Here is a 15,042-nt window from a genome sequence, read left to right as displayed (position 1 = left end):
ACATGCACTTTTATTTTGACTCAGCAACCCTACTTTTAGGAATCTACTCTGAAGTTATGACTTTAACAACATGAAAATGCATATGCACAAGGTTGTTCATTGCAACATTTTTTGCAATTGCAAAATATTGGTAAAGAAGCTAAATGCTCACACATAGGAGAGTGGTCAAATAAGCTATGTTATATCTAAACAATGAAGTACTGTATTAGTTATATATTTCTGTGTAATAAATTACCACAAACTTAGTGGCTTAAGAAACATATTTATTATTTCAAAGTTCCTCTGGGTCAGCAATCTGTCATGTCTTAGCTGGGTCTTATGCTTCAGAGCCTCTTATAAGATGCAGTCATGGTGTTGGCCAGTTCTGGGACTTATTTGAGGCTCAACTGTGGAAGGATTCACTTCCAAGCTCATATGGTGATTGGCAGAATTCAGTTCCTTGTGGATTGTTAGACTGAGAGCTTCAGCTATTTGCTAGCTATCAGCTGGAATCCGTCCTCAGCAACTAGAGGTTTCCCACAGTTCCTTGTCACATGGACATGTCCATATGGTGGTTTCCTTCATTAAAGCCAGCAAGGGAGAGACTCAATATAGAGAGTCTGTTAGAAAGAATGGGAAAATGGTAACAAGGTAGTAAGGATGAGGGAGGAGTGCCCCTTGTCTGAGTATGCCTTTTTGTATAACTTTGACTCTTAGTACCATAGTAATGTTTCACATACCTCCAACATAAGTAAATAAGTACATGGAATAAAAACAATAACAAATGTACACGACTAAATTAAAGATACACGATCACAATATAACTGAAGCAGGTGGGGAAGAAAAGAACCAATACAAATATTATGGGTTGAATTATGTCTTTCCAAAAAGATACGTTGAAGTACTAACCCCCAGTATTTTAGAATGTGACTGTATTTGGAAATAGGGTTTTTACACAGGTAATAAAGTTAACATGAGGTCATTAGGTTGGGCTCTAATCCAATACGACTGGTGTCATTATAAAAAGGGGAAATTTGGACACAGACAGATATGCACAGGGGGAAGATGATGTGAAGAGACAGAGACAGAGGAAGAACACCATGTGAAGATGAAGGCAGACATGGGAGTGGTGCATCCAAAAGACAAAGATTTCTAGCAAACCATCAGAAACTAGGAGAGAGATATGGAATAGATTCTACTTCACAGCCCTCAGAAGGAACCAACTCTGCTGCCACCTTGATTTTGGACTTATAGCTTCCAGAACTGTGAGACATTAAGCTTCTGTTACTTTAAGCCGCCCAGTATTTCGTACTTTGTTACAGCAGCCCTCAGAAACTAATAACATAAGTAACTGTGGAAAACAGTATTTTCACTGAATACTATAAGGCTAAAGATAAAAGGAATTATACACAAATACACAAATGAGGCACAACTTACTTTGTAAATTTGTTATGAACTCATGTTTTATGAACTTAGTATGAATTCATGTTTTAAAGATGATGGATGGATAGATAGATAGACAGTAGACAGCTAAATGTAGAAATATAGATGTGTGTATTAGTATACATACATATATTTTCTAGCTCTGTCCACTGAGAGGGCCTAGGAGCAATGGAATTCCATTATCAACAAGCACACTTAGAGCCAAAATCTTGGTTTCTAAATACTATTATACTAAGAAAGAACCAGGTTCCTTAGAAAAGTGGCTGATTCCAGGACTGAGACAGGAAGAATACAAGATAAGCCTAGCACACTTTGTGTACCAGAAAATAAGGACATGTTTGAAATAGAATGGAGGCATATTGAAAGGACAAGGAGCCAACCTGCAGGAGTTCTTATGGCCAGAGCCAGAACAATTTGAGCAAGAAAATAAATAAAGATAGTATGGTTACTAATCCATGGAATAAAGTAAATATGTATAAGTCCATACTGATAAATAAATAGGAGAAAGGGAGAGCTCTTCCTTACAGAAGAATTCCAATTAATAAATGTAGAAGAAATGAGAGAAATAGAAAATCACAATTAGGCAAACATCACAGTAGTAACTGTAGACAAGATCCATTGATGCATGCTAAAATCAGCAGGTGAAAGGTTGAGGAGAAATAGAATATTTGCATAGTCTCAAGGTATATATACAATATACACACACCTATATTTATGTCTACAATAAAAATTCATAAATTTTTAATGAAGAAACCCTGGAGATACATTTTTTACCAAGAGATCAAGGTTAACATTTAACATTCCCAATAATAAAATGTGCCAACTTCATGTGGATGTGATGCACAACATCACTTCTGTGATGTTCTTGCCAAAAATCTATAACTTTGATCTAATCAAGAGAAAATATCAGATGTTCTCAAATTGAGAGACATTCTATAAAACATTTGATGAGTACTCATCAAAAATGTCAAGATCATGAAAGACAAAAGATTGAGGAACCACTGCAGATTGTAGTAAACTAAGAAGTATCAGCAACTAAATCCAATGTGGGTTCTTGAATTGGACACTAGAACAGAAAAAGGACATTCAAAGAAAAATTGGTGAAATTGAAATAACATCTGTAATTCAGTTAATAGCATCAAATTAACTGTTAACTTCCTGGTTTTGATAACTGTGTTCTGGTTATGTAAGTTATTAACATTAGGGGGGCCAGGTGAAGGATATATATCAGCTCTCTGTACTATTTTTCCAACTTTTCTAGAAGTCTAAAATTATTTCCAAATAAAAAGTTAAAAATTACTAATTTTTTTAGAAGATTTTTCCATTACTTAGCAGTCATACTGAGTGTGAACTGTGTCAGCAAGAGAAATGTTAATATATACTAATCCCTTCATATACATTATCTCACTTTACCATTCCAACAATTTTGAAATTAATAGGACAAGGATTATTACTCACATTCTACAGATAAAGAAACCAAGTCTAAGAGGAGTTAAGTGACTTAAAAGGCCATTCAAGACTTCTTCATCTAGCATGGCAGGCTAGAACCTGAAGCCTATTTCTCTACTTGATTACAACTAAAAATTCTGTATGAATGCAGAAACCAACTACCCCCAAGGACTCTGAGAAGAAAACAAAAGTAAACAAAAGTCAAGGAGATGCACATCAGAGCAGTGACATAGACGGCTGAAATCCCAATTAAAAGCCCATATTTTGGGTCACAGAAAATGAGAAAAGAGACCTTGTGGCCCAGGAAGAGTTGGAGGGGGGTTAAGAGAAGTGAAAAACAAGAGAAGAGGATCCTTTAATTCTGTATACAAACCTATAAAATCTTGGGCTTACTGCTGAACTGCACGTAATTGGGACAGACTCAAAGCAGCTTAACAAAAGCCTTAAAAATGGAATAGTTTTAAACCATGATCCAAGTCTCAGACTAAGCCATGAGTGATACATGCATGAGACAGAACAAAAGTAATTTAAGAATGGTCTTAAAAATTGAACTGAGATTAGATCCCTGCTCACAGAATGCAAGACAGAACTTGTGGTTTGAACATAACTGGATTGATTGTCTATTTAAAAAAAACAGCAAGAAAAATAACAATCGCCAGAGGATTAAAGCAAAATACAGAGTCTACACAACATAACATTAAAAATTCAAGATATAATCCAAAATTATGCAACACGAAAAGAACCAGGAAAACATGACAAATGTTCAACATAAAAAATAATGCAATAATGCCAATCCTAAGATGATCAAAACGTTGGAATTATCAAAAGCTTTAAAGCAGATATTTTAACTATACTCCATGAGATAAAGGTAAAAATACTTTCAGTGAATGGAAAGATAGAAGTTCACCAGAGACATGGAAACTGTAAAGTAATAACCAAATGTAAATTATAGAACTGAAAAATATAATATCTGAAAAACTCACTAGATAGACTCATTAGCATAATGGAAATAACAGAGAAAAGAGACAATGAACTTGAAGTTAGAGCAAAAGAAATTATTCAATTTGAAGAAAAGAGGAAAATTTAGAAGAAAAGAGGGATCTTTAAGACAACATAAAAAGTTCTAATATTCATGTCTGTGGGTCTGTGAGGTGAGGAGTAAGCAAGCAGAGAACTCAGAAAACCCCAAACGAGGATAAACTCAGAGAAAAACATGTCCAAGTCATAATAAAACTGGTGAAAACCACATATTAAAAAAAAATCGAGAAAGCAACTAGTAAAAAAAGGACAGAGCAGTTGCAGTGGAAAATGATTTGAGTAACTGGGCTTTTCATTAAAACCATAGAGACCACAAGACAGTGGAACAACATTTTTAAAGTGCTCTAAGAAAAGAACTGTTAATACAGAATTCTATATCCAGGGAAAATATTCTTCAGAATGAAAGTAAAATAAAGACATTGTCAGAGGAGGAATAACTAAGAGAAATCATTGATAGCAGATCTGGTAAAAAAAAACAAACAATGCTAATAGAAGATATTCAGGTTAAAGGAATATGATATCAAAGGGATTTGGTTCTTAAGGCATCAAGGAAAAATCTGAGTAAAAAGCATTATCTTTTCCTTTTAATATTTTTAAAAATTTGTATGAATGTTGAAAGCCAAACTTATAACATCACTATATGGGATTTTTTATGACAGCTATAAAAAAAAAGGTCAGTGATAGGTAGATGTCAAAACTTATATGGTTTCAGGTGTTCTGCATTTTACTAGAAGTTGTTAAATATTAACTAATTTGTCTATGAAAATTTAGGTATTATAATACTTAGAGAAACACTTAAAATACAAAGAGACAGAATTACAAAGCAAATGGAGACTAACAATTTCCAGTCCAGCACGTAAGGAACTTGGAAGTAGTCACTCCATCCTAACAACAAGTAAAAAGCTGAGCAAACAGCTCTTCTTAGATGATTAGAGAAGTGAAGTCACAAGGCAAACCACTGCCTCCCAAATTGGAGAGACAGACAGGTGAATACAAAGAATTACAGCTTACCAGAGCAGAAACCTATGCAAGAAACAGTACTGGGCTAGGAAAACCTAAACTGTAATTATTGAGTTGCTAGAGGCTCCATGTGGACAAGTCTGAAAGTTGAAAGCTCCAGGGAGACCCAGTCTTGGGGAAGTCCCCACACTTTTGTGAATTTTACCTCGAAGAGCCATATTAGGTCCTCAAAGTAAATATTGGAGAAAAATCCCTTCATACTTCCAGCAGGGGGAGGGAAAAAGTAACTATTTTGAAGTATGCCAGAGCATTCTGTTTTTCTTAGCAAGGTCTGCCTTCAATAAAAGTGTTTGACCAGATTCTAAACTATTAAGAGTTTTTCAGAGACTAACTGAGCTGAGGGAGAGTAAATACCCAACTTTAGCCCTCTCTACCCTTCTATGTGTAAGAAGAGAAATACACAACTCCAGCCCACTTTAGCCATCCTGTCCCACCTAAGGGGAGAAGAACTGAGAAGCACTTGTGAAGTTCACAGTCTAGAGGCACAGGCTCACTAAAAGACTGAGACCTAATCATAGGACTATAGATGCTTCCCCTCCCCTCACATCACACACCACATTACTAAAGGCCTATTTATAGCAGTTTCTTTTACACACTACATCATGCCTGGCTATCAAGAAAAAATTACAAGGCATACTAAAAGGCAAAAATATTTTGGGGAAACAGAGCAAGTGTCAGAACCAGACTTAAATATGGTAGAGATGTTGGAATTACCAGACTAGAAATTTAAAACAACTGTGATTAATGTGCTAAGGCTCTAATGAATGAAGTAGACAGCATGCAAGAACATGGACAATGGAAGCAGAGAAATGGAAATTCTAAGAAACAACCAAAAAGAAATGATAGAAATCAAAAACACTGTAACAGAAATGAAGAATGCCTTTGATGGGCTTATTAGTAGCCTGAATATGGCTGAGGAAAGAATCTCTGAGCTTGAGGATATGTTAAAAGAAATTTCCAAAACTGAAAAGCAAAGAGTAAAAACTACTGAAAAATCTTGGCTATTATGAATATTGCTGCACTGAACATAGGGGTTCATATATCTTTTTGAATTAGTGTTTTCATATTCTTTGATTAATTCCCCAAAGTGGAATAGCTGGATCATATGGTATTTCTATTTTTAATTTTTGGAGAGATCTCCATACTGTTTTCTATAGTGGCTGCACCAGTTTGCATTCCCACAAGCAGTGTATGAGGGTTTCTTATTCTACTAAAAATAAACTTTCAATGTATACAAGAAAATAAACAAATATGACCTTTGGAAAAAAGTACGGAAAAGATAACAGAATATCCAAGAACTGTGGGACAACTACAAAAAGTGTAACATGCACATTATGGGAATACCAGAAGGAGAAGAAAGAGAGAAAGGAATAGAAGAATGGTTTAAAACCATATTGATTGAGAATTCCCCCAAATTATCATCAGACACCAAACCACAGACCTAGGAAGATCAGAGAACTCCAAGCAGGATAAATGCCAAAAGAATTACTCCTAGACATATCTTATTAAAATTGCAGAAAACCAAATATGAAGAAAAAAATCTTGAATGATGCCAGAGGAAAAAGACACCTCACTTATAGAGTAGCAAAGATAAGAATTACATTTGATTTCTCCTCAGAAACCATGGAAGCAAGAAGAGTGGAGTGAAATAAGTAGTGTTGAGAGAAAAAACCCACCAATCTAGAATTCTTTACCCAGTGAAATTATCCTTCAAAAGTGAAGGAGAAATAAAGACTTTCTTAAACAAACAAAATTGAGGGACTTTGTTGCCAGTAGACCTGCCATGCAAAAAAAATGTTAAATTCTTCAGAAAGAAGGAAAATAATATAGGTCAGAAATTCAGATCTGCATAAAAAAAGTGTGAAACAAGTTGTCAGCAGTGACTACATTTTGTACTCTGGACTCCATCTTGTTAAAAATATGAAACTGTGCTTACCTGGCTGAGTTTCCAAAAGGGAGTTATTTGCAAAGAAAGAACTTTCTGAAGGACTGTGCAAAAATATACTTTTTCTGGTAAGAAGATGTCCTTGAGTACGCCAATGAACTGTAACAAAAATTTACCCTCTAATCATAAATCTCAACAAACAATTGAGGTAATATGTCTGGGATCTCCTTTTTGCTAATAAAAATTCCTGACTTTTACTCATCAAGGGGACACTATTCTGGCTGCTGCAAGAACCTGTCTTCCCCAAATTTCAATTCTAAGACCCCAAATAAATGCTCTCATTTTGTTTTACAGTTGCCTCTTTTCTTCTAATTTGAGAAAAGGAAGAGTATCAAGAAGGAATAAGTGAAGGTAAAATAAAAACTTTTATTTTTTCTTATTCTTAATCAGTTTAACAGATAGCAGTTTGTTGAAAATAATAATAGCAAAAAAGTATTCTGTATGATGGAATGTATACCATATATTATGTATATATATGTATGCTTACACATAAGTGAAATGAATGGCAGCAATGATATATGGGATGAGAGGGAATAATTAGGATTATTTTGTTATTATAATGGACTCAACCTACCCATGAAGCAGTATAGTGTTATTTGAAAGGGGACTTAGATTAGTTGTAAATGTATATTGCAAACTGTAGGGCAAGCACTAAAAATGGCAAAAAAAAAAAAATAGTATAACTGATATGCTAAGAAAGGATAAAAAGTAGGTTCATATAAAATGCTCAATTAAAAATGAAAAAAATGCAGAAAAAGACTGGAAGACAATAATGGGAACAAAGAACAAGAGAGGCAAATAGAAAACAGTAACAATTATGATAAATATTAATTCAAATATATCAATAATCACTTTAAACATCAATGGTGAAAATATACCAATTAAAAGACAGAGATTGTCAGAGTGGATCAAAAAACAAGACCCAATTATATATTGTCTACAGGAAACCCACTTTAAGTATAAAGACACATATAGATTAAAAGCAAATGGATGAAGAAAGACATACCATGCTAATATTAAGCAAAAGAAAGCAGGAGTAACTATATTAATTTCAGAGACAGCACACTTTACATCAAGGAAAACTTATCAGGGATAAAGGGGTATTATATAATGATAAAGAGGTCACTTCTCTAGGAAGGCATAGCAATGGTTAATGTGTATGCACCTACCAACAGAGCATCAAAATATGATAGGTAAAAACTGAGAGAACTGTAAGAAAAAAATAAATGAATCCATTGTTATGGCAGGAGACATTAACATCCCTCTACAATAATGCACAGATCCACCAGGCAGAAAACAGTATGGATGTAGTTGAACTCAAGGGCATTATCAGTCAAATGGATCTAATGGACATCTATAGAATACTTCATCCCATAACAACAGAATACACATTGTTATCAGGCTCACATGGAACATTCACCAAGATAGAACAAATTTGAGGCCTTAAAAGACACCTCAGTGTTGGTGTCAAGATAGTGGTGTAGGTGGACTCTAAACTTACCTCCTCCCATGGGTACAACCAATGTACAACGATTCTTGGAACAATTATCCCTGAGAGGGAACTGAAAACTGGATAAAAAGAACCCCCACAACAGGGGACAGTCTTGACTGAAGTGGAAGAGACAGAGGTCTCTTTCTGGAGAGAAAAAAAGCCACCTTCACAAGCCAAGGAGCTTCGTGGCTGGCCAAGAGTAATCCTAAGGTATGCAGCCTTCCCTGGAGGAATGGGGGACCTGAGTAGGGGAGCATTGCTGCTATAAGCATCCTTTGGACTCAGTACTGCTGAGACAAGTGTCATAATATATCCAGCTTTGCTGGCTAGTAACTACTGCAGGGAATACCCATAGAAAAGCTATGGGGCATAAGTGGAAAAAAGATGGCTCTTGAAGGGCCCACACACAAATTCACCAGTTTTTTAAAGCAACCTAAAATCAGCAGGAAGAAAGGTGCACAGTCCTTTCTTGAAAAGAGACTCACCTGATAGGCTCTGGGTGCATCTCAGTGAGAGGTGAGACCTCTCCAGGGACTGAGACATTTGCAGCAACCATTATTGTGACCTAATACAGGTGTGCTGACACAGACGCTGGCAGACACCATTGGAGTTCTTCCCCTGGCCTGTTAGCACAGGGTCTACACAACCCACTGGAACACCAATTTAATCCAGTTCAGTCAGGGCAGGCAGCTTGCGCTAGGGACTGGCCCAAGGAATAGCAGGCCCTTTGAGACTTGTGGACCAGCATAGGCTGGCTTCCTGGATCCTCTGCAGCCAGGCCAGTGGGTTGCCCTTAACTGGGCAGAGCATTCATGAGGAGCAGGTGGAGTGTGTGGAGCATTAGTGGAGTGTGTGGGGCCTCTGCAGTGGGTGACTTGGTCCACTTCAGGGGGTTGCAGCACAAACATATAGCAGGATGGTGTTGATCGTGTGCATGGCCTTGTGAGTGGTGGGGCTAGTCAGTGGCAGAAGACTTGTGTTTCTCAAACAGCCAGATAGGGGATCGGCCCCACCTTCCAAAACCTGAAACAATTGAGTGATCCCATGCCTGGGGCCAGCCCCACTCAGCTGCAATCCTAGGACAGCTAAAAACAGCCTTGCAGGCTAGAGGTCTATGGCAATTGTAACCCCCTGAGCCTAGCAGCCAGCCACACTGGGGACCTATTCACTTAACAGAAAAACTGCAACAGGAATGTGCTATTAAACCTTGCAGCCAACTGTGCTGGGGCTCCCCATGCCCAAAAAGGTGACTGAAGGGTCCATAGCAGCTACATGCAGCTGAGCATTACAACCAGCCAGCCAGGGGGATAGACTAGCCTCCCTGAACACCTAGAGCAAGAGCAACCTTGCCACAACAGAAAGACACACATAGCCCATACCGAGGACAGCCCTGGAACATTTGGAACTGGTGATGAGAGGGAAGTACACTCCTGGGCCCCATAAAGGATCTCTTGCATAACGTCATCTCTCCATGATCAGGAGATGTAGCTGACCCACCTAATACATAAATATAAGCACAGAGAAAGGCAAAATGAGGAGGCAAAGAAATATGTTCCAAGAAAGGGAACAAGACAAAACACCAGAAAAAATAACTAAATGAAACAGAAATAAACAATCTACTGGATTTCAAAGAAAAAGTCATAATGATGCTCACTCGTCATGGGAGAAGAATGGATGAACTCAGTGAGAACTTCAACAAAGAATTGGAGAATATAAAAAAGAACCAATCAGAAATGAAGAATACAATACTGGAAATAAAAAATTCACTAGAGGGATTCAGTAGCAGAGTAGATGATACAGAAGAATGGATCAGCAAAAGACTAGAGGAAATTACCCAAGCTGAACAGATGAAAGTAAAAAGAATCAAAAATAACAAGAACAGTCTAAAGGGAACTCTGGGACAACATTAAGCACACTAACAATTGTATTGTAGGTGTCCCAGAAGAAGAAGGGAGAGACAAAGGGGCAGAGAATCTATTTGAAGAAATAATAGCTGAAAACATTCATAATCTAAGGAAGGAAACAGACCTCCACGTACAGGAAGCACAGAGAGCGCCAAACAAGAAAACGCAAAAAAGCCCATACCAAGATAGATTATGATTAAAATGTCAAGAATTAAAGATAAAGAATCCTAAGAGCTACAAGAGAAAAGCAACAAGTTATATACAAAGGAAACCCCATATGGCTCTCAGCTGACTTCTCAGCAGAAACCTTAGAGTCTAGAAGGGAGTGGCATGATATATTTAAAGTGTTGAAAGGGAAAAACCTACAGCCAAGAATATTCTACACAGCTACAAGGTTATCATTCAGAATGAAAGGAGAGATAAAGAATTTCCCAGATAAGCAAAAACTAAAGGAGTTTATCACCAAGAAACCAGTTCTACAAGAAATACTAAAGGGACTTATTTAAGTGGGAAAGAGAAGACCACAAATAGGAATAACAGAAGTATCCAAAAAACACTCCAATAAAATCACTGGTAAAGGCAAAAATACAGTAAAGACAGCAGATCAACCACCTATGAAGATAATATGAAGGTCAAAACACAAAAGTACTAAAATTACCCATTTCCAAAAGAGGGTAGTGGATACACACACACACACACAAAGAGAGGTTAGATATTATATCAAAAACATAAAATTTGGGAGGAGGGGAGTAAAAGAGTACAGCTTTTAGAAAGAGGCAAGTGAAAGAGACCATCAACTCAATATAGATTGTTGTATACATAGGTTATAATATATAAACTACATGGTAATCATAAACCAGAAACCTATAATAAATACACAAATAATTAAGAGAAAGGAAGGCAAGCATAATACTAAAGCCATCAAACCATGAAGGAAGAGAGCAATAAAAGAAAAAAGGAAGAGAGAAGAACTGCTAAAACACCCAGAAAAAAAGTAACCAAATGGCAAAAAGTACGTACTTACCAAAATGTACTTTAAATGTCAATGGACTAAATGCTCCAATCAAAAGGCATAGGGTGGCTGATTGGATAATAAAAGACCCATAAATATGCTACATACAAGAGACCCACATCAGACCTAAAGGCACTCACAAACTGAAAGTGAAGGGATGGAAAAAGATATTCCATGCAAATGTCAAAGAAAAGAAAGCTGAGATAGCATTACTTTTATCAGACAAAATAGACTTTAAAACAAAAACTGTAACAAGAGACAAAGAAGGATACTACATAATGATAAAGGGAACAATCCAGCAAGAGGAGATAACACTTGTAAATATCTATGCACCCAACAGAGGAGCACCTAAATATATAAAGCAATTATTAACAGACATAAAAGGAGAAATAAACAGCAACACAATAATAGTAGGGGACTTTGACACTCCATGTACACCAATGGATAGATGATTCAAACAGAAGGTCAATAAGGAAACATTGGCCTTAAATGACACATTGGACCAGATGGACTTAGTAGATACATGCAGAACGTTCTATCCAAAAACCACAGAATACATATTCTTTTCAAATGCACATGGAAAATTCTCCTGAATTAATCACATATTAGGCCACAAAACAGGTCTCAATAAATTTAAGAAGGTTGAAATAATACCAATTATATTTTCTGACCACAAAGTTATGAAACTAGAAATCAACTACAGGAAGAAAATCAGAAAAGACACAAATATGTGGAGATTAAACAAAATTCTAATGAACAACAATTGGGTCAATGAGGAAATCAAAAGAGAAGTAGAAAAATACCTGGACACAAATGAGAATGAAAATACAACACGCCAAAATCAATGGGATACAGCAAAAGCAGTCCTAGGAGGGAAGTTTATAGCAATACAGGCCTAGCTCAACAAACAAGAAAAATATAAAATAAACAATCTAACAGTGCACCTAATGACCTGGAAAAAGAACAAACAAAGCCTGAAATCTGTAAAAGGAAGGAAATAATAAAAATAAAAGCAGAAATAAATGAAATAGAGGCTAAAAAATAGAAAAAATCAATGAAACCAAGAGCTGGTTCTTTGAAAAGATAAACCAAATTGACAAACCTTTAGCTAGATTCACCAAGAAAAAAAGAGAGAAGGCTCAAATAAATAAAATCAGAAATGAAACAGGAGAAATTACAGCAGACACCTCAGAAATATAAAAGATTATAAGAGAATACTAAGAAAAGCTATACACCAACAAATTGGATAATCTAGTAGAAATGTATAAATTCTTAGAATCATACAACATTCCAAAGCTGAATCAAGAATAGAGAATTTGAATAGACCAATCACCAGTAAGGTGATCAAAACAGCAATCAAAAACCTCAGAAAAATAAAAGTCCAGGACCAGATGGCTTCCCTGGTGAATTCTCCCAACCGTTCAAAGAAGACTTAATACCTATCCTTCTCAAACTCTTCTAAAAAATTGAAGAGAAAAGGAAGCTTCCTAACTCATTCTATGAAGCCAACATTACCATGATACCAAAACCAGACAAGGACAACACAGAAAAAGAAAATTACAGGCCAATATCACTAATGAACGTTGAAGCAAAAATCCTCAACAAAATACCAGCGAGTCGAATACAACAATACATTAAAAAGACCATACACCATGATCAAGTGGGATTTATTCCAGGGATGCAGGGATGGTTCAACATCCACAAATCAATCAACGTGATACACCACATTAACAAAATGAAGAATGAAAATCACGCAATCATCTCAATAGATGCAGAGAAAGCATTGGACAAGATACAGCGTCCATTTATGATAAAAACTCTGAATAAAATGGGTACAGAAGGAAAGCACCTCAACATAATAAAGGTCATATATGACAAACTCACAGCTAATATTTTTCTCCATGGAGAAATACTGAAAACGATCCCTCTAAGAACAGGAACAAGACAAGGATGCCCATGTTCACGACTCTTATTTAACATAGTATTGGAAGTCCTAGCCAGAGCAATCAGGCAAGAAAAAGAAATAAAAGGGATCCAAATTGGAAAGGAAGAAGTGAAATTGTCACTATTTGCAGATGGCATGATTTTATGTATAGAAAACCCTAAAGAATCCACTAAAAAACTTTCAGAAATAATAAATGAATACGGTAAAGTTGCAGGATACAAAATTAACATGCAAAAATCAGTTGTGTTTCTATACACTAACAAGAAATTAGCAGAAAGAGAAATTAAGATTAGAATCCCTTTTACAAATGCAACCAAAAAAATAAAATATCTAGGAATAAACCTAACCAAAGAGGTGAAACATGTGTACACTGAAAAGTATAAAACATTGTTGAAAGAAATTGAAGAAGACACAAAGCAATGGAAAGATATTCTGTGCTCTTTGATCAGAAGAATTAACATAGTTAAAATATCCATACTTCCTAAAGGAATCTACAGATTCATTGCAATCCCTAACAAAGTTCCAACAACATTTTTCACATAAATAGAACAAAGAATCCTAAAATCTATATACAATATCAAAAGACCCCACATAGCCAAAGCAATCCTGAGGAAAAAGACAAAGCTGGAGGTATCACACTACCTGATTTCAAACTATACTACAAAGCTATAGTAACCAAAACAGCATGGTACTGGCACAAAAACAGAAACACAGATCAATGGAACAGAATCAAGAGCCCAGAAATAAACCCATACATCTATCAACAGCTAATTTTCAACAAGAGAACCAAGAACATACAATGGAGAAAGGAAAATCTCTTCAATAAGTGGTATTGGGAAAACTGGGCAGCCATATGCAAAAGTATGAAAGTACACCATTATCTTACACCATTCACAAAAATTAACTCAAAGTGGATTAAAGAGTTGAATGTAAGACCTGAAAGCGTGAAATTTTTAGAAGAAAACTTAGGCAGTATGCTCTTTGTCGTCAGTCTTAGCAGCATACTTTCAATTACCATGTCTGACCAGGCAAGGGATACAGTAGAAAAAATAAACAAATGGGACTACATGAAGCTAAAAGGCTTTTGCGCAGCAAAGGAAACTATCAACAAAACGAAAAGACAGTCTAACAATTGGGAGAAGATATTTGCAAACTGTATATCTGATAAGGGGTTAATATCCAAAATATACAAAAAACACATACATCTCAACAACAAAAAACTGAAAAACCCAACTAAAAAATGGGCCAAATATCTGAAAAGAAATTTCTGCAAAGAAGATTACAGATGGCCAACTGGCACATGAAAAGATGTTCAAAATCATTAACTATCAGGGAAATGCAAATCAAAACTATAATGAGATATCACCTCACTCCCATCAGAATGGCTATAATTAACAAGACAGGGAACAACAAGTGTTGGACAGGATGTGGAGAGAAGGGAACTCTCATACACTGCTGGTGGGAGTGCAAACTGGTACAGTCACTATGGAAAATGGTATGGAAATTCCTCAAAAAATTAAGAATAGAACTACCATATGATCCAGTTATTCCACTGATGGGTATTTATCCAAAGAACATGAAAACATGAATGCATCAAGATACATGCACCCCTATGTTCATCACAGCATTATTCACAATAGCCAAGGCTTGAAAGCAACCTAGGTACCCATCAAGGGGCGAATGGATAAAGAAGATGTGGTATATACACACAATGCAATAATACTCAACCATAAGAAATGATGAAATCTGGCCACTTGTGAAAACACGGATGGACCTTGAGGGTATTATGCTAAGTGAAAGGATTTAGAAGGAGAA

At 36.1% G+C, this 15,042-nt stretch overlaps 1 long non-coding RNA gene across 1 annotated transcript in view; it reads left to right on the top strand.

Moving 5' to 3' along the window:
- LOC124245945 (uncharacterized) overlaps positions 1-7,220 on the top strand; it is a 60,025-nt gene extending 52,805 nt beyond the window's left edge. The window contains exon 4 of the long non-coding RNA XR_006890361.1: positions 7,169-7,220. This is a non-coding gene — a long non-coding RNA (uncharacterized LOC124245945). The remainder of the gene's footprint in view (positions 1-7,168) is intronic.
- Positions 7,221-15,042: the final 7,822 nt, after the last annotated feature.

Source organism: Equus quagga, chromosome 10 (genome assembly GCF_021613505.1).
Source record: "Equus quagga isolate Etosha38 chromosome 10, UCLA_HA_Equagga_1.0, whole genome shotgun sequence".
In the NCBI taxonomy this organism is placed as follows: Eukaryota; Metazoa; Chordata; class Mammalia; order Perissodactyla; family Equidae; genus Equus; species Equus quagga.
This window is presented reverse-complemented; position numbering and strand designations above follow the sequence as displayed.